Source organism: Miscanthus floridulus, chromosome 7, assembly GCF_019320115.1.
Source record: "Miscanthus floridulus cultivar M001 chromosome 7, ASM1932011v1, whole genome shotgun sequence".
In the NCBI taxonomy this organism is placed as follows: Eukaryota; Viridiplantae; Streptophyta; class Magnoliopsida; order Poales; family Poaceae; genus Miscanthus; species Miscanthus floridulus.
Genome location: NC_089586.1, coordinates 9,885,251 through 9,910,944, shown reverse-complemented (window position 1 = coordinate 9,910,944; position 25,694 = coordinate 9,885,251). Strand labels below are relative to the sequence as shown.

The window sequence follows — 25,694 nt, the reverse complement described above, 5'->3', positions numbered from 1 at the left end:
ATTTTTTGGGCGATATGGATGTTGTTGTTGTTGAGCTTGGTGGTGATGATGGAGGAGATGACAGCTTTGCTTATAGAACTAACATGATTGTTGGTTGTATATATGGGACATCGCAAAAAGGAGATGTAAATGTGTGGTCATGAGAGTCGTTTGCCTCCCAACCTCTTGGTTCTAATTGCATGTATATCTATATATAGACACATGCAATTCCTAGAGCACCTTGGTTTTCCGTTTTATGTGGGCTACCACAAAGTTGCAAACATTTGGTTGCCATGGTAGGCATGCACGCGTGTCTAAACATTTAAGCAAGTGACCATACTCATTTTACATTCACTCTTAGGGAAAGATACATTGAGAATACTGAATACTCACAAAAGGAGATTTTTTAATTGATTTTCTATTTGTGCCAGCAACCACACACCTTAAAGAAGAATTTGGTTTTACACCATCACAGGGAGTCTTTTGTTGAAACATAATTAAGCTTTAAAAAACTAGCTCGTAGGCCGTAGCCACATTCATTGTATATGTTTGTGACCATCTGTAGCATAATGCATTGTTTGTTTCTGACTCGTTACTGGCTCAGCTCGACTCGGCTCATTTATTTTTTTCAACAAGCTGAGCTAGCATTTCAGCTTGTGTAGTTAATGAGCCAATTCGTGAGCTAGCTCGTGAGCCTAAAGAGCCAAAGTTATTTGATGTTTATGGATGAGTTTTTTTTTGCATTATTAGTATTTCCAAGTTTTGGATAAATGTACAAATTATGACTTGTGGGATTTTTATGGTCTGGATCAAACGAGCTAGCTTGAGCTTGTAACAAGCTGTGCCAAGCTGAGCTGAGCTAGCTTGTTATCTAAATGAGCTAGAACGAATCGAGAGGAGCTAGCTCGTTATCTAGCCCTAGCGATGCCTCACCTCTTCTTCGACCATGACCTCACCTGAGTTGGGGAATGGAAACCTTTCCGAAAGTTGCCATCTTCTTCTTCCTCGAGCTCTACAGATAAAATTCAAGTTGATCTCCTCTTCCAAGCCATGCACTTCGAGCTGAGCTGCTGTAGCTGGATATTGTTTGGTTTACATCATACGAGTTTAGTTGAATAAAACTATATTCTAAACAAGACAAAAAATATTGCAAGTGAAAGGATCGGGATGTCGTCTAAAAGGAGTGAACGAGGTTTTCAAAACTTTTAACACCAAACTTTGTAGCGGGTTAGCTCTAGGTGTGAAACTTTGACATAATTCTACATAACCTTCACGTAAACTTGAATATATGTGTCTAAGGATAGACACTAGCAAGTCCACAAAGTACCTGCACTAACAAACACACAACCAACTAGATTGAGTGCAAATAACATTAAGGCAAGAACTCAAAAATAACAAACCAAACTAAAGACACAAGGAGTTATTTTTTGAAATTCGACTCCTTCCAGGGAAGGACCTATGTATCTGCTGAGTAGGCCATGAGCGACCGACCACCCATGGTCAAGCTCTAGCTAGATTTCTTTCGACCGCTTTTCTCACTTCACTATTAGACTTCTTCCCTTGCGAAGGCGAAGTCGTGATCTTCAAAACTTTCTCATGGCTCACCACAAGCACAGGAACTCGTTGGATAATGCCTAGCCATTTAGGGGGTTGAGGACATCTCTAATAGGTTTGGGCTTCAATAAGGGCGTGGTAGAGAATCAACAACTAACCCTCGGAATGAAAGTGGAGGGGGGTATAAATACCCCTACATCACCAAATAGCCGTTGCAGCAGAAAATGTGTGGAACTTCCCAGAAGTTTGAGGAACTTCTAGACCTTTCCAAAACTAGCCATTGGACTTGGAATGTGTAAAACTTTCACGGTTGGACACAACAACACAGGTCACTACACGAAAAACACAATAACTTCTTACTCCAAACTCCAATTTCAATGTTCTTGGACTCTACGAAAAGATTATTCAGAGGGATAACCAACATGTTGAGTGTCAAAAATAAGGGTAGGTTAAACCCGTGGATTTGCACCATAGTCTAATTAACCCCTAACCGATTCCCCGAATCAGCTAGGGGCTTAGGGCTACACTCATCATGTACGTGCTTGCGCGTACAAAGTCATTAATAAAGGGTCCGGTGGGCCTCCAAGGGCCCATTCTAGAAAAGGCCTCAGCAGCTGACACCATTGAGATATCGCATTAGCATGTAGGCAGAGGGCACAAAATATATTGTAGTTGTCCATAAGCGTTGGTTTCCCTTCTTCTACACAAAGTATGTCATGTAAAGGTCGAGAGCGTCTAGTGCATGTTCTTGATGGACTAAGCATTGTGGGCTCGCAGCAGGGTGAGCCACCGATCATCAACTTAGGGAACCTGCAAGACTAAGAGCTAGTTACTAACTCTAAGCTAATGTCTGCAACAGTGTTAACTTTTAGCAATGACTCTTAGGCCTTGTTTAAATTCAGGGTGTAAAGTTTTGGGTGTCACATCGGGTATCATATGGATGTATCGCGTGGGGTGTTCGGATACTAATAAAAAAAATTACAGAATCCGTCAGTAATCCGCAAGATGAATTTATTAAGCCTAATTAATCCGTCATTAGCACATGTGTAACTGTAGCATCACATTGTCAAATCATGGACTAGTTAGGCTTAAAAGATTCGTCTCGCAAATTAGTCGCAAACTGTGCAATTAGTTATTTTTTAGTCTATATTTAATACTTCATGCATGTGTCCAAACATTCGATAGGATATGGAGTAAACTTTAGGGGGAGGAACTAAATAAGGCCTTAGTATGATTACGCCCACGTAACACTCTCATATGATCTTGGAATATGAGTAAGAGCCTAACTCTTAATAAAGAGCTAGCTTTTCTCTCTCTTCTATTGAAATATGAAAAAAAATGCTTAGAGTAGCTCAAAAGTTAGCTACCGTCATTACTCTTTGAGGTCGACTTCTAAAACTCGATCCGTGGGGGCACGACGTCCCACTAGGTATTTCACTAAGAAGAAGATCTTCTCATGCAGATCGAGAAAATCCCCGAACCTCGGCCCCACCCATATACAGTGGCACCGCATCCTCGTGAGACGGGACAGCCACAGACCTGTATTTTGGCGTGAGACAGATGAGAGGATTTTTTATCCACAGGCCTTAAATTCGCCCCCGAGAAGGATCGAACTCAAGACCCGAGGGGTGCCTCTAGAGCTCTGACCAACTGGTCTAGAAGCCCTTTGGCAAAAAAAAAAAAAAATGAGGTCGACTTCTAGATAGCTTGGAGATTGTGAAATCTTTGTGACCTTCGTAAAGATTGTGAAGGAGACGCGATTGTGCTTGTGAGAGATTCTGTGCATGCCTCAGTGGATAATGAAGAAGTGTGGGCCTTTTTTTATTCAAGCCGGCTCACAAATCAATTTTTCAAGGAAATGGGACTTATATTAAATCTTAACATAGCACATCTCCAAATTACATATGAAAAAATCTGAAATAAAAAACACATAATAATGTATATCTATATTCTTCCATCATCTTCTTCCCCAATGGCTTTCCATAAACGTTGGAGCCAAAGTGTAGTCCTCATGCTGAATCCAAAGACCAACCCCAAAATTTTGGACATGCCGCACGAACCAACGTTTCGGAACCAGTCCAAAACGCATTCAAATCGTTGAAAGAATATCGACAGTTGCATCGTCGAGTACGACATAGGATACAGATCCATGACCTGATTTCCTCTCCGCGACCATCGACGATGAGATCGATGCCCCGAAGTCGTTGTCCTCGTAGGGGGCTTGAAGAAGCACCCCTCCCCTTGCGGATACACGCCAGAAATTGGCCGCTTACCGATGAAATCGACGCCTGCAACGGCAATCTCGTCGTGGCAATCGCCGAAGTCATCACAGGAAACACGATCCCTGTCGAAAATCATCTGATTTCGCCAGAAGATTTATTTGATTAAAATTTAAGCAACTAGATATGAAAACTGCGCGAAAAAGATGGGTCCCCTTCCCTTCTTGTCCCCGGCAGATGCACGGAGAGAAAAGGAGAGAGGCCCTAGGCGCGGCGGTGGTGACGGCGATAGTGAGAGTCTCGGCAGCTGCATAACCTACGTGCAGCTACATAACCAGAATTATATTGATAGCACATGTGTTAAAGTTATATGTAATTTTCACCTATTATAATCATTATATTGTAGGCATAACTCTAGCTCGATATCGCTAACCAGAATTTGCATCACTACATTATTTTGATCTGTTTAGCTGTCTAAGTTTCATCTAAACCCTAGGTATACACATGTTTAACTAAACAGGTTTGTCCGTGAACTCACAAATAGACCTAATTTTTTCTGTTTGCATTCCTATTTAACTCGGTGATGAAAAAATATATACTATGATAATAGGATTGCAGCCAAACCTTCAGGCTCTCCTGCAACCAGTGGTGGTTGAGACCACCATATGGTGCTGGGCTAGTGCTTCCAAGCTCGAGACCCTTCTCACTTGATCACCAACTTCATAGTTCTCTAGTTTTTTCGGGTGGTCCTTGGTCAGGTCTTTTTTTCTCTCGTCGACACGCTCGTCGTCGGCTACGCTGTCGCGGGCGACCCGCAGCGCGGGCTCAACGTCCTCGGGCGCATGCGCTTCCGCGGCCTCGACCTCGACGCCGTCTCATCACGCATCATCCTCAACTCCCGATGCGTCGCTCCACGACCTTGCCGAGTCCTTCGCCCGCAACCTTGCCCCCAGCCCCTTTGCTACATGCATACCCATCAAGAGCCACTGTCGTCGCGCCCGCCTCGACGATGCCGTCGCTCTCCTTGACACCATGCCGTTTGCTGATGCATCCCGTGGCCCCGCGGCTGGCTCCATCGTCACAGAGTTCTGCCGCCGTGGACGTTTTGCTGAGGCAGCCCAGCTCGTTGATAAGTTTCCATCCGGTGATGTGTATGGTGCGTGCACTAGTAGAGAAACTAGCTCTACTTTCGGTTCGTAACCTCTTTTAGTTCTGGTTTTAGAACCGGGAGCACGAATCCGGGACTAAAGGTCCACCTCCACCGGGGCTAAAGAGGCCTCTCGGCCTGACCACGTAGACCGGTTCTTTAGTCCCGGTTGATAATACCAACCAGGACTAAAGGTTTTTTTTTTCCTTTTTTTGTTTCTATTTCTATTTTCCTTTTTTTCTATTTTCACGCTGCTACCAGGTTTTTTTTGTTTCTATTTCTATTTTCTTTTTTTTTTCTATTTTCACGCTACTACCGAATTGAAGGTTTTCTTTTTTTTTGTTTCTATTTCTATTTTCTTTTTTTTCCTATTTTTAATTGATGATTCATTTTGGTTTTTGAATACGCGTTCTACGCTGCTAGAATATACGTGCGTTTATAATGTTCAACATTTTGTATAAACTATAGTACGAAGGACCTTTAGTCAAGGATCAGCGGTACAATCCTATAGAGCAGATCCTGTTCAAGTTCGTGCTGCATGGTTCGAGAGCTGAGCTTTTAAGTTAGCTTTCACTCTTCTGAGCAAGCGAGGTGGTGCTAATATGTGGGACTGGCCAGCAATTCTAGCATATTGCGTACTGGGCCGGCCCATCAAGGCTCCTATAAATGCCCGGGACTAAAAGACATTTAGTCCCGGCTGGTAATACCAGCCGAGACTAAAGGTATACCTTTAGTCCCGGCTCGTAATATCAGCCGGGACTAATTGATACGCATGCATGTGTCTGACGGTGGCTTACTCCTACGTACTAGTGTAGCAGCTAGCTAGCAGAGATAGACTGTTTTGTTGGCTTACACGTACTGATGGTGAACAGCTAGCTGATTTAAGCCCGTTTGATTTAAGCCCGGTGAACAGCTAGCTAAAAACGGTGAACAGCTAGCTACTCCTACGTTTTGCTGATTTAAGCCCGGTGAACATCTAGCTAGTGTCCGGTGAACAGCTAGCTTAAAACGGTGAACAGCTAGCTACTCCTACGTACTAGTGTCTCGATCGACTCGCTCCCGTATACGTATGCCCAGGTCGGACGGTTGATGACCTTTAGTCTCGGTTGGAGACAGCAACCGGGACTAAAGGTCCCTTTCTAGTCTCGGACGGAGTCTCCAGCCGGGAGTAGATTTTTATTCCTGGTTGGAGGGACCAGCCGGGAGTAAAAGTTAACCTTTAGTTCCGGTTGGTAGCTCCAACCGGGATTAAAGGTCCCCTGCAACAAAAACCTGCCACAGTAACCGTTGGGCAGGACCTTTAGTCCCGGTTGGAGCTACCAACCGGTACTAAATGTTTCTCTAGTTCCGGGCGTGAAAAATACCGGGACTAAAGCCAAATTTTAAAGTGGATCAAAGATCGTTTCTCTACTAGTGGTGGATCCATGTACTCGGTGAGGCTGGAAAGCTTGATGCTACGATGAAGTTCCTGCCTGATAAGAAGGAAAGTGAAGGCTACATCCTTGATGGGAAGCGGTGTGACCAGCTTGTTTATCGCCTGCTTGTCAGGAACAGACTTGGCGAAGTGTATGACTTGCTTGTTCAAATGATGGAGGAGGGCATTGCTCCTGGCATATCCACCATGAATGCTGCGCTTTGCTTCTTTTGCAAGGCTGGTCTTGTCGAAGTAGCCATGCATTTGTATAGGTCGAGGATGGAACTTGGGATCGACCCAAACAAGGATGTCTACAATAATCTGATCAGGGCACTGTGCCATGGTGGGGAGACAGAGGAAGCATGCCTGTTACTGGAGGAAGATATGGCAGGAGGGTACTTTCCGGGGCGTCAGACATTTTCCATGCTTGCAAATGTGCTGTGTCAGACTGTCTCCAACAGAGACGACCCGGCACAGTAAATGAGTGAGCTACCCAGATTCTTCCGTTTCCAACAGCGAACGCAAAATATCTTCGCTCCTCTCTCTCCCACGCGGCCGTGCAGGACATGGCGACGGCGACGACGTGGGGCGACAGCGCACTCTGGCGCTGGCGCGGCACCCGGATCCGGCCCCCTCCCTCTCCTTCTTCTTCCCCGACCCTCCCTCTCCCGGACCCGCGCCCCCGGCGGAGCTCGCGTCCCCGGCGGATCCTGCGCCCCCGGCGGATCCCGTGCCCGCGCCCCCGGCGGATCCCGCGCCCGCGCCCCCGGCGGATCTCGCGCCCGCGTCCCCGGCGGAGCTCGCGTCCCCGGCGGATCCCGCGCCCGCGCCCCCGGCGGAGCTCGCGTCCCCGGCAGATCCGCGCCCCCGGCGGATCTCGCTCCCGCGCCCCCGGCGGATCCCGCGCCCACGCCCCCGGCGGAGCTCACGTCCCCGGCGGATCCCGCGCCCCCGGCGGAGCTCGCGTCCCCGGCGGATCTCGCGTCCCCGGCGGATCCCGCGCCCACGCCCCCGGCGGAGCTCGCGTCCCCGGCGGATCCCGCGCCCGCGCCCCCGGCGGAGCTCACGTCCCCGGCGGATCTCGCATCCCCGGCGGAGCTCGCGTCCCCGGCGGATCCGCGCCCCCGGCGGATCTCGCGTCCCCGGCGGAGCTCGTGTCCCCGGCGGATCCCGCGCCCACGCCCCCGTCGGAGCTCGCGTCCTTGGCGGATCCGCGCCCCCGACGGATCTCGTGCCCCCGGCGGATCCCGCGCCCCCGGTGGATCTCGCGTCCGTCGGCGGGGGAGCAAGCACGGACGCCAGACGAGCGCGGAGGAGCGGGGCCGGCGGCGCGCCCGGTGCAGGAGCGGGCCACCTCGGACGCGAGCGAGCGCCGACAATTTGCGTAGCGAGGAGAAAGGACATGCTTTTTTGCGCATCGTATGCTTCGGTAGGCAAAATGGGTCACTGGTTTGGGTCAGCCGTTGGAGGTAGTTTTTGGATAGGCAAAGTACTGTTGGGGACGTATTTTAGGTATGCGTCTCGGTGTTGGAGACAGTCTCAGGAGGGGAAGCTGGATAGGGTGCGGGAGCTGCTAGACAGGGCACTCAAGCAGGAAGTCTGGACAATCGACTCTGTCTTGGCCAAGTACCTCGCGGCACTATGCAAGAGTGGGAACGTGGAGGCGGCATGCGAATTGCCTCAGATAGCAAGCAGCAAGAGCCATGTGGGCTTATATCGCTATGAGTCAACGTACAAGAGCTCACCAGTACAGAGACGGGCTTTACTTCCGGTGGGAACTCTCTCTAGTCCCGATTCCCCACCCGGGAGTAAGCATCCGGGACTAAAGGGGTCTTTTAGTCCCGGGTCAGGAACCGGAACTAAAGGTGCCTCCTGACATGCCACGGGGCCGGCACCCTTTAGTCCCGGTTGGTAATACCAACCGGGACTAAATGTTATTTTTTTTCTTTTTTCTTTTCTTTTCATTTTTTTGTTTTCTTTTCAAAATAGGTTTTCGAAGTCGTATTGTACGCTGCTAATAATATATTTATACGCGCGTATGGTATGTTTCGGTTCAAGCACAATGAACGTATTAAATGACACAATTCAAGCATAGAACTATATATATATATATATATATATATATATATATATATATATATATATATATATATATATATATATATATATATATATACATGCATACATGCATATATGTATTTTACATTATATTATTTTATGTGCATATATTACAAAAGATTGCATTACAGTTGTTGTGATATAACAAGTTTCCTCTCATCCTCTAGCTTGGCTTCCATGGCAGTGTTGGGTCGAAGTAGAACTCGCCTTTGGAATCGATGACCTGGTCATTAAAAATCCGGCTATAGACTCTTGAATTACTTTGAACTGGTCTTGCCGTATGACCTTTTCCTCCAACCATCGAGCCTACAGGTTTGAATTAAAGGAAAATAAATTAATATATGTACATATATATATATATATATATATATATATATATAAAGACATAGTAACACAATCAATAATAATAATTAAATGAATATATAGTGTATTTTTAACGTACTTTGAGTCTCTCTATAGGAGTTCTTTGGGAGACCTGCTTGATAAACTCGTAAACATAGTAACCACAGTAGTTGTTCCCCTGTTCCTGCCTCAAACATCACTTTACGAGAAAAAGATTTGTCATCCAATCTGGTGATCCGGTGAAAGCTATATGTTTAATTAATAAAGATGATGTGATTTAGGGACTTACTTTCAAAGGGACCACATTCAGTGGCGCTTTGCATTTTCCCATGTGTTGCTTCTCAATAAAGGTTTTCCAAACACTGCCCAATAAAAAATTTGTCACATCATCAGATATAGTTAATCATCATGTTTGTGTGTATATATAGTTGTTAGAGATACCGAAATTACCTCTGGATAATATCTATCATATCTTGGTAGTCTTGTTGTGGTTTTCTCATCGAGTCATAGATTATCAAGTGACTTTTCACCAGATCGATGTCCATCAATATCCAGTGATTGCTGCATGTGTTTATAGGATATAACACATAACACTCATTAATTAACTAGAATCAACATATGAGCCATTAAGGATGATCGACGTTATTAACACTCACTTGAAGTTGTAGGGGAAGAGTATATCCTTCTTGTGGCGTTGGTTCACTAAGAAGTTCATGAGGTTACTCTCTGACTTAGACTTCCAATTAGGCTTTGGAGTAACTGGGTCTTTAAATACTATATGGGGATTAACAAAACCAATTTTATTGCAGCCTTTCTTTCTGCGCTCTGTCATTGTAAATCTACATATATATAGTACTTGTTAGGATAATTTATATGCATATACACACATATGATGAGTTTAATAATAGATCGAAAGAATTATTACTTACAGGCAATAGCAGCTAATGATAACTTTGTTCAGAGAGGTCAGGTGGCATAGTTGATGAAATTCTGCAAAGTCAACATACATAACATCATCACCACAGAACCAATGTTCGTCTCTAATTCTGACACCAACGCAAAAGTATCCACCGGTAGACGCCTGCATGTACCAGTTGTTTAGCAGGTACATTTGCATCCCCAGATCACCTAAAGCTTGAGGGTTGTATAGACTCTGGCCTAGTACAAATTTTTTCTTCCAAGTATCAACCTCCACCGCACTCTCAATGTTTCTATCACCAAACATCTGATAAAGGTCGAGACCAGTCTCTTCAATAAATTCACCAAGGTGATCCAAATCAACATCCGGAGGTATGTTTGCCTGATGCATTAATCCTAAATTTGAACCATATTCATTACCAACAACTAGCGGGGGGACTGATTGGTGTGATTGTTGTCCGAGTTGTGCAACTACTTTTCCTGCCCGCTTCTTTTTCTGTGCCACCTCAATTGACTTGGTGAGAGTGCGGTCATAGTTCGTTAACGTTGATTTAGACGGCTTACGAGATTCCCGCTATTGTTGCTGGTAAGAAGCTACATTTTTCTTAGAATATCTGGAGCTATGAAGAAGTATAGTTTCTCTGGGTTTCTCCTTACTTCTTGATCCCTTTTAAGTTTGTCATAGAATCTGGACATATCTTTTTTATATGCATCAGTTACTTCTTCCTTCTCTTCAGATATTATTTTGGGAATAGCCCTTGGTTTCACGGTGGCTTTCTTTGCCGGCGACGGCTGGTTCTTCGTTTGCGGGGCTGGCCTCTTGCTAGTACTTGGCTTCTTGGTAGGCGGGGGCGGGGGAGGCGTTGGAGACCTCCTTGGAGGTGGTGGCAGCGGCGTTGGAGACCTCCTTGGAGGTGGCGGCTATGGCGTTGGAGACCTCCTTGGAGATGGTGTGGATGCAGCCTCGCCTTCCAACACATTGTCATTGTACAGAGCACTATGATGATCTGGCGATTGAACAATTGGACTTAGGTTGGGGGAGGATCTGCTACAAAAAAAGGAATGACATATTATTATGAGCAGATTGTTAATTATTTAAGCCAATATAAATTAATGATGTAGTGTTTTCATCCGCACCTATGGTGAGGTAGTTCAGGAGGAGGTGGAGGCGACATCCCGAGAATGATGATGTAGCACTTGCGCCATAGAATGAATGTCTTCTCTGCTTCTCCTAGAGTCTTCTCGCCATCACCTCCAAGAATGTCAAGAGGCAAATCGCTAAAATATTTTTCAGCTTTATCTACCAAGATGGTAGCATATCCTTCTTGGATTATATTCCCATGAATCCTTGGTGTCTTGGTTCGGTCGATAGGATTAACAAGACCGATAGCCACCTTGATTGTGGAATTCCCCTTCGGAATGTGTAGCTCACACGATGTACAAGGTTCAGTGACATCATCCATAGGGGAGCGCAGTCCTGTGTCCCCTTGATTTGGTATCTCTATGGAAGCGCAACTGCTTTTCAACGGAGCAAGGGGGCTAATGTTGATTCCTGGCTCTGATGCCTGCTTGCTTGCACTCATTGCTATTTGCACTTGCCTTCTGATTTCCTCCTGCATTCTCGCTTCAAGGTTTTTTTTCCCGCTCCTGTGCTTCACGCACCGCTTCCTCCAACCTCTGGAGCCGCTGTGCCTCTTCTTCCTTCTTTCTCTGGCGGCTTCTGTAGGAAGGTCTGTCCTAAGAGAATCCATGCTCCCATGAGACACTTCCTTTGCCTCTAGTTCGGCCACCATGTTCAATAGTCCCGATGGCGTATGTCAGTTCATCCTTCTCTCTGTTGGGCTTGAACGCACCACTAGCAGTAGCTCTCTGAGCATAAAACAATCTTTCTGCTGCTTCTTGTAGTCTTGCGCCATAAACGCACTTCCCTGTCTCCTGGTCCAGTGTTCCCCCATGAGTGAAAAAACAATTCTTTGCACGCTCTTCCCACTCGAGTGATTCTGGTGTGATACCCTTGGCAAGAAGGTCTGCTTTCATTTTGTTCCACTTCTTAATGGCAGTCGGGTAGCCACCTAATCCCAAGTTATGGTGGTATGTCTTCTGTTGGGCATTACGTTGGTTCTTTATCACCCGACTCTCACCCTCTTCCGACGTCTTATACTGTACAAACTCATCCCAATAGGGCCTCTGCTTTGAGATTAGGCCTAGGATAGTGAAATCTAGTGCTATGTTCTTGACATACGTCGTGTATAGGTGTTTCTTCCAAGTCTAAAATTGGGTGGCCATCTTCTTCATTGCCCAATCCCTAACTCGCTCCTTCAATTCATCACCATCTATTATATCATCATAACCATCTGTTTGGAGCGTGAAATGTTCCAAGACATCATTCCAAATTAACGTCTTGTCACGATCGGAGACAAAACTGATATGAGGAGCATTAGTCTTCTTCTTCCATTCGCGAGTACTGATCGGGAGCCGATCCCTTACAAGGTAACCACAGTGGTGCATGAATTTCATTTTATTTGGCCCCCCGGTTCGTCTGTATCCACATTGAACTCCGAGATGATGAAGCGGTCCTCCAATGGCTTTTTGGGACCTCGAACAGTTTTACTCTTCGTTGTAGTTGTTGATGTCGATCCAAAGGGCCACAAAACATAAACATTATTTTAATATCATGAGCACACATAAGACATATGATAATATATATAGCTAATAATAAAAAATATATACTTGGCCAATATGTTGTTGCTCATTTTGTTCAAGTCCTAAGTACTGACTCCCGTCATCTGCATCCTCTTGCATGTTATTTTTAGCACCATCATCGCCGGCAACTTGAGTGCCAGTGTTCATCAAATTCATCATCAACTCCTTCTCATCCATGTTTCTCGGGTCAGCCATCTAGCTTCAAAAAACAAAATCAATATATAGTACGTCAAATCTTTACTTACATGCGTAAAATCTATGAACAATATGCATTATTAAATCTTGCCCCTCGGTCACGGATGCAATTCGCCACACTAGGGCGAACTGCGTCGGTACTAGGGCGATTTAGGGCTATACATAAATGGCCGAGGGCGAATTGCGTCGGTGACTAGGGCGAACCATGTCGGTGACATCAACAATGCGTTTCGCCCTAGTCACCGACGCAATTCGCCCTAGTGTGATTGTTTAGCGTTAACGATAATGATAATACGAATGTTGATCGACTAGGCCGCAAGAGAGGGCGGTGTGACGAGAGTGGCGGTGCTCCGCTCCGCCGTATATATGTTTGTACACATGGGTGAACGAGGGCGGCGATGCTCCGCCATATAAACCCTAAACCCTAGGGCGAACGAGGGTGGCGGTGCTCCGCCGTATAAACCCTAAACCCTAGGGCGAACGAGGGCGGCGGTGCTCTGCCATATAAACCCTAAACCCTAGGGCGAACGAGGGCGGCCGTGCTCCATCGTATAAACCCTAAACCCTCGGGCGAACGAGGGCGGCGGTGCTCCGCCGTATACATAGAAACGCATGGGCGAACGAGGGCGACGGTGCTCCGCGATGTATATATACATGCATATGAATACAAATGATGAAAACATATGGATCGCGATCGAGGACAAGGACGTATGGCAAGACGAGCGGTGTGGTCTCGACGTCGACGCAGAGTGGGCTGGGGCGGTGGTCGGCGCAGCAGAGCGGTCTGGGCCGTGTCGGTGCGGTGGTGACCGGCGTTGGGGGCGCGCACACTGTGGTCTCTGCTGATGACGACGACGTGAGGCGGGCTAGGTTCGGGGCGGTGCTCGACGCGAACTGCTAGGGGCGGTGGCGCGGTGGAGGCGGCCGGTGTGCTGACGACGACAATGTGAGGCAGGCCAGGCCGTGGACGCGCACGAGGCGGTGGCGACAACCGGCGTCGGGCGGGGTGGCGGCGGCGTCCTCGGTGTCACAGTGCCAGCCCCCCACCGACGAGGAAGACAGGCGACGCAGCGTCGGCGGCCGCGCACGCGAGGCGACTGAGGCGAGGCGGTCGGTTGGCCGGGGTACTACGTGAGGCGAGGCAGGGCGGGCTCCGGTGTTGTGGGCTGGCCGGCTCTCCGGTGTTGGGGGCGGCCGGAGAGGCGTCGGCGGCCGCACGAGGCGAGGCGTGGGCTCCGGAGTCACGACGGTAGGCTGATGCGTAGGGGCCGGGCGACCGGTGTCGGGCGGGGTGGGGTCGGGCGGTGTCACGGTGTCGGGCTGATGCACGAGGCGAGGCATGGGCTCCGATGTCACGAGGCGGCGGCGCGAGGAAGAACAGAGAAAGGGCGGCGGTGTTCGACGAGGAAGAAGAGGAGGGGGTCGATCTGCGCCAGGCACTGGCGCTTATATACCAGGGAGATTTACTCCCGGTGCCAGCCACCAGCCAGGAGTAAAGGTCATTTACTCCCGGTGCGTGTTACCAACCGGGAGTAAAGGTAGGGAGCAAAAGTTTTTTTTGGCGGGCCACGAAACTGCAGCCCACCTTTACTCCCGGGTGGGCTTCCCACCCAGGAGTAAAGGTGGGCTGCAGTTTCGTTTCCCGCATGTTTTGAGCAAATTTTTTAATAGAAATGCAATAGTCTTGTTAAATACATAGTAAATTAATTAAAAGGCATAAAATTATTTTGTTAAAAATATGAATTTTCTTTTTCTTTATTGCACATAGGAAAAATCTATAACCTAACTTTTTTTATTTTTTGTTATAATTATAAAACATAATGTAACTAATATTTATTATTTTGTTAATGCAAAAATGTAGTGTTTAATTAAATTTATTAAAACTATTGGTTTTGGACAGGAAATTTGTTTTCACATCATTTTAACGTTAATATTTTAATTTTTCATCACTCAATATCCTAATTTAACTTTTCGAGTGAGAAATCCCACCAAATCAAACATTGATTTAATTTGAAACACGACATAATAAACATCTGAATTCACAATTATTACATAATATCTCAAACACAAACTACATTAAATCACTATATCATCAAGTGGGCACAGCAGTAAACTTCTTCTTTACGTATGTCCCTTGGTTATGATCGCGTCGTAACCATGGAGTGACCTCATCATTTATCAAGATGCTAGGGTCTTTGTTCACTTTGAAGGACGGAATTTGGTCATCCTTTTCATAATCTTCTGACATGTCTGACTTGTCCTCAATTCCCACGATGACTCTTTTTCCTGAAAGAACTATGTGGTGCTTTGGCTCTTTGGTTGAGTCATTATTGTTTTCCCTCTTTTTGGTTTGGTAGACATATCATTGACATAGAACACCTGATTCACATCCTTGGCAAGGACGAATGGTTCATCTTTGTACCCAATATTACTAAGGTCTACTGTTGTCATTCCATACTCGTTGTCTACTATTACCCCGCCTCCGGTCACCTTGACCCATTGGCACTTGAACAATGGGATCTTCAAAGTAGGTGCATATTCTAGTTCCCATATTTCATCTATGCGGCCATAATATGTCTGCTTATTCCCATTTGGATCTGTGGCATCTATGTGAACACCACTATTTTGGTTGGTACTCCTTTTATCTTAGGCTACTGTGTAGAATATGTTTCCATTTATCTCGTACCCTTTGTATGTTACGATATGCCATGATGGTTGCATAGCCAATAAATACAATTGCTCATGGATGCTCTCATCACCTTGACATTTTTTTCGCAACCAACCGCCAAAAGTTTCCATATGCTTACGCATAATCCAAGCTTCAGTCTTCCCTGGAAACTCGGATCGTAAGAGATCCTTATGTGTCTCAATATATGGATCTACCAAAGAGGAGTTCTGTAGAACTGTGTAGTGCGCTTTATTGAAATAATCATCCTCCGTACCAATATATATTTTCCTCCCTAGTGTCCCCTTTCCGCTTAGTCTCCCCTCATGTCTTAATTCAGGAACACCAATCGAGTCAAGGTCGGGAATAAAGTCAACATAGAACTCAATGACCTCTTCTGTTCCATAGCCCTTGGCGATGCTTCCTTCTAGGCGAGCACGGTTGTGAACATATTTCTTCAAGACTCCCATGAATCTCTCTAAGGGGAACATGTTGTGTAGGAACACAGGACCAAGAATGAAAATCTCCTTGACCAGGTGAACTAGGAGGTGTGTCATGATATCAAAGAAGGAAGGAGAGAACACCAACTCAAAGCTGACGAGACATTGAACCACATCATTCTATAGTTTAGCTAGATCAGTTGGATCAATTGCCTTCTGAGAAATTGCATTGAGGAATGCACATAGCTTCACGGTGGCTAGACGTACATTTGGAGGTTGAATTCCTCTTAATGCAACTAGAAGTAATTGCATCATGAGAACATGACAGTCATGGGACTTTAAGTTACAGAATTTCTTCTCTGGCACATTTATAATACCCTTTATATTCGAGGAGAATCCAGATAGTACCTTGATGTTGTTTAAGCATTCAAACATGATTTCCTTCTCCTCTTTGCTTAGAGTGTAGCTGGCAGGACGTAAGTAATGGCGTCCATCATCTGTCTTCTTTGGATGCAGGTTGTCTCTTTCTCTCAAACAACGTAGGTCCTGTCGTGCTTCAAATGTGTCCTTAGGCTTTCCATACACACCCATCAAGCCTAGCAGGTTCACACAAAGATTCTTCGTCAGGTGCATCACGTCGATCAAGCTGTAGACCTCTAGGACTTGCCAATAGGGTAGCTCCCAAAATATGGACTTCTTCTTCCACATGGGTGCGTGACCATTAGCATCATTCGGAACAGGTTGGCTGCCATGTCCTTTTCCAAAGATGACTTTCGCATCATTGACCATATCGAGTACATCCTCACCGGTTCGGTTGCGAGGCTTGGTTAGGTGGTTTGCCTTTCCTTTAAAATGCTTGCCTTTCTTTCTTACGGGGTGATTTGTAGGAAGAAATCGACGATGGCCAAGGTACATGACCTTTCGACATTTTTTCAAGAATACACCTCTAATATCACCGAAGCAGTGTGTGCATGCATTATATCCCTTGTTTGACTATCCTGAAAGATTACTTAGAGTAGGCCAATCATTGATTGTTACGAACAACAATGCTCACAGATCAAAGTGTTCCTATTTGTACTCATCCCACACACGTACACCTTCTTTATTCCACAAAATGAGAAGTTCGTCAATAAGTGGTCTCAGGTACACATCGATGTCATTGCCAGGTTGCTTCGGGCCTTGGATGAGCACAGGCATCATAATGAACTTCTGTTTCATGCATAACCAAGGAGGAAGGTTGTAGATACTTAGAGTAACAGGCCAAGTGTTATGACTACTGTTCTGCTCTCCAAAAGGATTGATACCATCTGTACTTAAAGCAAACCTTACGTTTCTTGCGTCATTTGCAAACTCTAGGAATTCTCTGTCGATTGCTCTCCACTAGGACCCATCAGCAGGGTGTCTCAACATATTGTCTACCTTACGGTCTTCTTTGTGCCATCACAACAATTTTGCATGTTCTTTGTTTCTGAACAGACGTTTCAAGCATGGTATTATAGGAGCATACCACAACCTTGGTAGGGATTTTCTTCCATGGACGTTTGCCCTCAACATCACCAGGGTCATCTCGCCTGATCTTATATCGCGATGCATGGCATACCAGACATGCATCCAATTTCTCGTACTCTTTGCTACGGTAGAGGATGCAGTCATTAGGACATGCATGTATCTTCTCGATTTCTAGCCCCATAGGACAGACAACTTGTTTTGCTTCATAGGTAGTGGCGGGCAATTCATTATTCTTCGGAAGCATCTTCTTTTGGATTTTTAGTAACTCTCCAAATCCCTTGTCAGATACACCATTTTTTGCCTTCTATTGCATCAATTATAGTGTGGTTTCTAACTTTTTCTGCCCTGCATCACAAGTTGGGTACAGCAATTTCTTGTGATCTTCTAGCATCCGCTCGAACTTGATCTTCTCCTTTTCACTTTCACATTCTCTTTGTGCGTCACGAATGACCTGACAAAGATCATCAGCAGGCTCATCTTCTGCGGCTACCTCTTCTTCAGCTTCTCCCATTGCAGTATCATTGAAGCACGCACCATCGGGAATAATATCATTATTGTCCCATTGTTCTTCTTCACCTTCTTCCATTACAACGCCGGTTTCTCCGTGCTTCGTCCAACAAATATAGTTTGACATGAAACCCGACTTGAACAAGTGTGAATGAAGAGTCCTTGAGCAAGGATATTCCACCGTATTCTTACATATGGCACATGGGCAGCACATGAAACCATCGCGTTTGTTTGCCTCGGCCTCACGTAACAAAGAATGCACGCCGTCAATGAACTCTTGGGAGCGGCGATCAGCATTGTACATCCAATGCCGGCTCATCTACATTACATGACATAAATACCATATTAAAACCTAGATCATAATTACTTATTTATACAACATGCGTGCCACCACAAAAGGTACAAATTTATGAAAGCATCGCTACAATGTAGACAATCCCAACTACCACTAAAAGAACTAAAGCTAAAATACATTTCAGGAGCACAAGGATTTCGCGACCAATCTCAACTAAAACAGACAGATCCCCCGATTGTGCAACATCTTTGGGCTTCTTCGGCTGGATCACTGTCTCATTAGCCGCCGTATCTGCCTGTTGTGCAAGATATTTTTGCACGAGTTCAACATACTCTTCCTCCTAGTAGAAGCCTGAACATCGTCCACTGCCATCCCACTGAAATTAAAACAAAAAATTAGAACTTTAATCACAACCATCATGAAAATAGGTATAAACTAACCATAATCATAAAATACGATAAAATAACTCACATTGCGATCCGGACACTTGTAGAAGATACGACCATTGTTGGGACCCTCCTTCTTCACTCGATACTCCATCACAATCTTCGTCTCATCACGACACTTGCTGCATGGAATGAGAGGGAGGCCCGGCCTAAGTCGCTTTGGAAACCCATGAGAGGCTGAGGACCCGGAAGCAGTTGCCATCTACTCTCTATACTCATTTTTTAATACACTATAAATTTCTCATTTTATAAATAAATAAAATTAAGAAACTATAAAATTATCTATATCTCTAAACAATGAAGTGTGCTATGCATGCTAGAAATAAAAAGTGAATACTAATTTTAAATACCTACTTTAACCTTTCTTCATCCAAATATGCAAACTATAAGTTATTTTGAGCTCAAATTGTTTACAAATAAAAAAACACACCATAAAAACAATATATATATAGTGAACAATATGAGATAAGCCAATGATGAAAAATGAGAGTATGAGATTGGTAACCTTTACAACTAAAGAATCGACGGAGGAATCGAAGAAATCGACGGAGGAATCGAAGAATGGATGGAGGAACAATGGAGGGAGGAAGCAAGAACACTAGTGTAGTGAGCTTCAAAATGTGCTGAGCTCGGGCTCGGAGAGGAAGAAGAAGACGGCCGGGATATAAAGGGGGGACCTTTAGTCCCGGTTGGTGGCTCCAACCGGGACTAAAGGTAATTTTCCAACCCCCGGCGCAGCCACGGCTCGGGATTAGACCTTTACTCCCGGTTGGAGCCACCAACTGAGAGTAAAAGTCTATCTTTAGTCTCAGTTAGTGGTTCCAACCGGGACTAAAGGTCCCTGCCACCTCTGTCTGGCGCAGTAGCCGTTGGGCAGGGACCTTTAGTCCCGGTTGTAGCCACCAACCAGGACTAAAGGTCTCTCTAGTTCCGGGCGCAAAAAATGCCGGGACTAGAACCCATTTTGGCCGAGGATCAAAGGTCTGTTCTCTACTAGTGGCATATTCGAGCATTAATATTGATTAAGAGTGTGGATGTGCTGCCAAGGCTCATACTGCAAATGCAAGATATGGGGCACATCCCAACCAGAAACCTCTACCAGTCAGTTGTATGTGCTTTGAGTTGAGCTAGCAACCACGGTTCGAATCCCCGTGTGCACAGCATTAAGCCATCTCATATTGCCGGGGTTTCGACCCTATTAGCTTTTAGTTGTATGTGCTTTGTGTGAGTTGAATAGGTATACCGAGGTTCTTGATCTGTTAGACAGCCAGTTGAAGCGGAGTGAGCTCCAACCCCGTGTGTGCTACAACTACTTTATTTCTGGTGCTGGTCATGCCAAGAGGGCAGACATGGCCAAGGCAGTATATGACCGAATGGAGGTTTCAGGGATTGAACCATCAATGGCAAGCAACATCCTTCTTCTCATGAGTTATCTATGGAGCAAACGTATCGGGGATGCACTTAGTTTTTTTAACCTCATTTGTGCGAAGAAAACACCTTGCACCAGGTTATATAATGTATTTATATCTGGTCTATGTGAAGCTAAGAAGCCTGAGCAGGCAATGGTGTTCTGGAGGGAAGCAAGGGGTAATGGTGTAGTCCCGAGCATCAACTGCTATGAGCATCTTGTTCTCTTTCTGTGCTCTGTCAGAGATTATGGCACTGCTGTAAAGGTTATTGATGATTTCAGAGAAACAGGTCGCCCTGTTTCAGCTTTCTTTTGTAACGTGCTTCTCTTGCACACATTGATGGGCAGCAACCTTCTGAAGGCTTTCTTACGTTCAAGAGATAAATCAAAGCCTCTAGAAGTGAAGGGTGAAGAGATCCAAGGTCGGGAGGCAGGAAGGCACTTGATTGGTGATCTAGTTTCCTTGTTTGCAAGTGGTATTAGAAACATGAGTGACTTAGAGCATTTGGGAGAGGAGATGGAAAAGTATTTTCCTGTTGATATTTACACTTATAACATGCTGTTACGAGGGTTGTCTATGGCAGGAAGGATGGACTCTGCCTGTAATTTGTATGAAAGGATATGCAGGCAGGGGTATCATCCAAATCGATGGACTTTTGATATAATTGTGCATGGTTTCTGCAAGAATGGTGACAGAAATGAAGCTGAGAGGTGGATGGATGCAATGTATCGAAATGGTTTCTATCCCACTTGGTACACTATGAAGTTATACAACAATTTATTGTTGCGAGCAAATGATCAGAAGATCATTTCTTTTGTATAAGTAACTATATCTATTTCTTATTCAACTGGTGGTCTGCTCTCTGCCTTGATCCTATTATGCAGCTGACACAGGTAATCTTCAAACCTTGCTATTGTTTCAGCTCCTATATTGTACATGAGATTTGGAATTTGAGAGCTTTCATGCTTCGTATATCTTCTGTAGTCTGAGAAACTGTGATAACCAACTGTAGTTCCTGCTACATTTTCTTAGAATGCACGAAGACTAGTTTTAGGACCTTGTACTTTAACTTAGGGATATCACACTAGACCAGTGAAAGAAGTGTTCTTTTGCAAGTTGCTTCCCTGCATAAAGTTACTTAATAATTTGATCAGACCGTGTTCATGGGATCTGCAAATGGCTTCCCTGCATAAAGTTTCTTAATAAAAGGTGAATTTGTCACTACCGGACTCCCGGCCTTTGCCGAGAGCCCGAAGCTCTCGGCAAAGACGAGTTGACGCTCGGCAAACTATTTGCCGAGAGCAGCTCTCGGCAAAGAGCCGTCGGCAAAACATCTACCGGCAAAGTATTCTTTGCCGAGAGCACCTCTCGGCAAAATATTTACCGAGAGTAATGTCAAGGCTCTCGGTAAACTATAGCTCTCGGCAAACTAGCGCGCCCCAGTAATGACCTACCAACCGCTAACGGTGTGACAGCGTCTTTGCCGAGAGCGACCGTCGGCAAAGAACTTCTTTGCCGAGAGCGACCGTCGGCAAAGAATTGTTAAAAAAAAAAGATTTGCGGCCGAGGTGGTTTTAAAAAAAAAATAGGTTTGCCGAGAGCCGACCACCAAACTCTCGGCAAAGAGGAATATTTGCCGAGAGTAGGGCTCTCGGCAAAGAGGCATATTTGCCGAGAGCCCTAGCTCTCGGCAAAGAGTCCAGAGAGCATTTTTTTATTTTTGTTTATATTTCCAGCTTCAACAACACATATTTCACAAATATAACACATCATCCACATCACATATATCACAAATATGTCATCCACATCACATATATCACAAATATAACACATCATCCACATCACATATATCACAAATATGTCATCCACATCACATGTCTCACATTATAATCCATCTAAACATCTCAAATCCAACAACACATGTCCATCTCAAAGTGCTAAGTTCATCTCACACAAGTTCATGTCACAAAGTGCTAATACATGATGAAGAACAACAGGCTCACCCCCAAGGCTCCCACCCTCCCGACGACGGCCGCTGCTGTGGCGGAAGGTGTGGATACGGCTGGTACCCTGACCCTCCCGATGACTGCTGATGCGGCGGAAGTTGTGGATACGGTTGGTGCCACGACCCTCCCGACGGCGGCTGCTCAGGCACATCATTCGAACCCGCCGATTGATTCTGCACAAAGGAGAAGAAAAATTAGTAATTATAGTAATACTAAGGCATGCAATTGTAATCTAAACGTAGACAAGTCAAAATTTGCAGAACTAGGTATAAAATTGTAATCTAAGCCTAGACACATCAAAATTTCGGCAGCACCTCCCCTGTACGGTGGGGTTTCCAAAACCTGCAAGAAAACCAACGGCACGATGGCCGCCCACCACATATCAACGGCACGATGGCCGGCACACATATATATCAACGGCACGAAGGCCTCCCATCACATATCAACGGCACAATGGCCGACATGCACAGTAAAGAGCTTTTGTTAGAGAAGTTGAACTCACGTATGAGTAAGGTGGGTATGGGTAAGGCGGTGGAGGAGCGAACAACTCTAGTGGCGCTGGACGACCCATCGTGACGCCAAGACTTGCCACGTACTGAGCCAAGGCGTCAAACCTCGCCCGCTCGGCCTCCCACCTCTATCGCTCGGCCTCCCGCTCCCTCTGTCGCTCTTCCTCCACCCTAGCCTTATGCTCCTCGAGCGCATGCACCTGGGCCTATAATTTTTCACCAGCATTGTTACAAGCAATTTCGAGGAATGTAAAACCAATGATCGACGAATAAAATAGAAGTAACCTGTAGTGCTGCCACACGATGCGTCGAAGTGTCCTACCTTGGGCGTATGGGCACGCTACCGCTCGTGCTGCTTGTCCGGACCTATGAGAGAGTGGGAGTGGTGTGCGGGTCGAGCGTGCTGTTGCCGATGAGGTACCGCCCATGCTTCTTGCCTCCTCCCACCCTCATGATGATGTCGCCGTCAATGTCCGCGGTGTGCGGATCCCAGTCTGCCCCATGGACTCCCCTTGCCGCCTCGGTGTACTGACTGATGCGCTCGGGGATGCTCTCATTGGTGAACGACTCGGCTGGGTCATCCGGGTTCCAGTTGATGTTGTCTGTTGCCTTGCCCTTGTGGGCCAGAACCCATGACTTGAGCTCTCCGCATGACTGGTTTTGATGTGCAGCCGACTGTGAGAAAAACAACAAGACGATTATAAATCATGCAGGAATAAACTGTCTGAAAGAATAAATGAAGCTACACCAAGTCACGTACCCATCTAGCCCCGAATTCGCGGATGTTAAGGTTGCCCTGGTGGTGTGATACACCTGGCATCAGCAAACATCGTTCCCGGAGGACGGTGTGGTTATCCGTCCAATTGCCACTCACCCACCTGTCGACCATCATCTACCAGGCCCGCGTTTTATTGGCGCACCAGCCAGGAGGCACCTGTACGACATCAAGTACATTGACAGATATAAGAACAATTCAAGCCTACCCAATCTCAGAAGAAATCAATATTGATGTTGTATATTTACCTTCAGGTACTGCTCTTTGGTCAGATGCATTAATCTTGCATCTTCTTTCTTTACCTTCCGAATGCTCGTAGACGGCATAGTAATCGATGATGGCCTGGAGCCACGCCTCGTAATGCATGTCTGAGATGCGACATCTAAAAGATTTGGTCCGACGCCTTGGCCGCCCTCGCCTCAGTAGCCCTCGGCGCATTTGAAGAAGTCCTGCATATAGAAAAGATGTATCAATACACTGGTTCAAGAAACTCTAGCGAATGCAATGTATTGAGCAAAGTAGTGGGAGGAAGACTTACCCAAAACTCGCACATAACCCGCTCCGCCACGCTTTCGTACGTGCAGGCCCGTCTCGTCCTCCGCATCAGGGGCGGCGACGTAGTGCTCGTACGTGTAGGCCGGCTCCAGAGCTTCGGCGTAGCGAACCAAGCCTGGGAAGTGTTCCCTGCAGAGAAGACCCAGGATGCCATTGGGCAACCTTTTGTGAGCACCTAGGACCACGACCTTCCAAGACCTGCGTAAGTAATTAAGAAAAAACTGTTAGTTTCCATTGTGATTCTATCATATGTAGGAGCGAAAAAATGTAAAAGTTACATACTTTTGCCCAACGGGTCGAATGATCGGGCAGTAGAGCCTCAGGTATCGGCCGCTCAGGTAGGCTCGCCTGGACCTCGTTGGTAGACACCCGAGGTTCTGGTGGAACTGGAACCTCCTGCCTCGGCCTCCTGCTCATCCTCCCGCTCCTCCTGCTCGTCCAGCTGCTCGGCCTCCTGCTCGGCCTCCAGCTCGTCCTCTCCCTGCTGAGCCTGCTCGTCCACCTGCTCTTCCTCCCACTCCTCCTCGAGCTCTGGTGCTGCTGCTGCTGTAGGCTGAGGCGGTGGTGCCCTAGGCCTCCTCCCGGCCGCCCTCCTCCTCCTCCCCTGAGGTGGTGCCGACCCCCCAGCTTCACCTGAGGGCCCTGGTGTACTGCCCCCCGTGTCGTAAAGCGACCTGACCGCCCGCAAAGCTCTGCGGCCCGCCATCTTTGCACAATCACCTACAAGACATAAACAATAAGATCGGATTAGATGGATCATAAACAAGACATTATTATAAAGAGATGCAAAATAAATAAAGCATAATTAAAAAATAACATAATATTACATGTATTAGAAATAATCATCCCCATCGGGATTAGCTGGATCATAGCTCTCATCATCACTATCAGCCATGTCGAAATGTTCAACACTTTCCAAAGGAGCAACTATGTCATCATTGCCATTGCCAATATGTAATCCTTCAAGTAACGCCAAGTCCTTCGCATTTTCCACCTCATCCCCCTCGTCCACATCAACATCCATTTCATTGTCTACTTCCATTTCCATAGCTCCAGTTAAGTCAATCTCAAAAGTCCCTTGTAGGCCCTCTTCTTGATAGAACTCTCCATCATATGTGTTTGGGTCGAAGTTGTAGTCTTCGGCGTTTGGGGAAGGTGCTTTACCGTGCGGCGATACCTTGTGCACAATATCCCAACCCTGAAGACGAGGGTCCCTTTGGCACGAGTAGGGGAGATAATAAACTTGTGTGGCCTGTTGAGCCACAATATAGACATCCTTTCCGCCATAGACGGAATCCTGTCGAATTTCTACTAGCCCAAGGGAAGGACTTCGTCTCGTTTCTTGAGGATCAAACCAATGGCATTTGAATACGACAAGGTTAAGAGGTTTGCGACCACGAAACCTAAGTTCGTATATTTCTTCAATTCTTCCATAATACTCGGCCCCATCAAGGCCGCCAGTAAAAACTCCAGAATTCGTGGTTCTTCGATTGGGCCGGCTCTGCTCGTGTCTTGTTGTGTGAAATCGGTATCCATTCACATCATAACCAGAAAATGACTTGACCCTATGTTCAAAGCCATTGGCAACCTGTCTCAACTCTGGATTCATAGTCAAATCGGTTTGGCTCTGCAAGGTCAAGGAGGATAGATCGTTAAATTGGAATGTACAAGCAACTGGGAATGTGAATCGGCGAACGAGCTAAATTGCATAGTACCTTTTGTTTGAACCAAGAAATAAAATCAGGAGATTCCATTTCCCGCACCCTGATGAAGAATGGTGTCACGTTCTTGCGGGGTAGGTTCCCTTGATAGATGCCAGTTCTCATTAATAAACTCCCTGTAACAACGAGAAACAAGGAGGTTGGATGCAGAATGTTGACGGCATATTTAATTAACAAGTTCGTGCAAGAAGCCACTTACTGCATGTACGGCTCCATTTCGGTAAGATTGGTGAACACATATATAATGATTGTGAGCCAATCTTCGTTT

General features: G+C 46.1%; 1 long non-coding RNA gene and 1 pseudogene across 1 annotated transcript; one reads left to right on the top strand and one right to left on the bottom strand.

Moving 5' to 3' along the window:
• The first annotated feature begins 14 nt into the window (after window positions 1–14).
• Window positions 15–20,682, top strand: LOC136465030 (pentatricopeptide repeat-containing protein At1g71210, mitochondrial-like; annotated as a pseudogene).
• A 1,264-nt stretch (window positions 20,683–21,946) lies between these two features.
• LOC136463191 (uncharacterized) lies at window positions 21,947–22,757 on the bottom strand. Its single transcript, XR_010760932.1, has 3 exons — window positions 22,661–22,757; window positions 22,369–22,581; window positions 21,947–22,039 (listed from the first exon to the last, which is right to left on the bottom strand). It is a non-coding gene; the product is annotated as an uncharacterized lncRNA (long non-coding RNA).
• Between the last annotated feature and the right edge of the window lie 2,937 nt (window positions 22,758–25,694).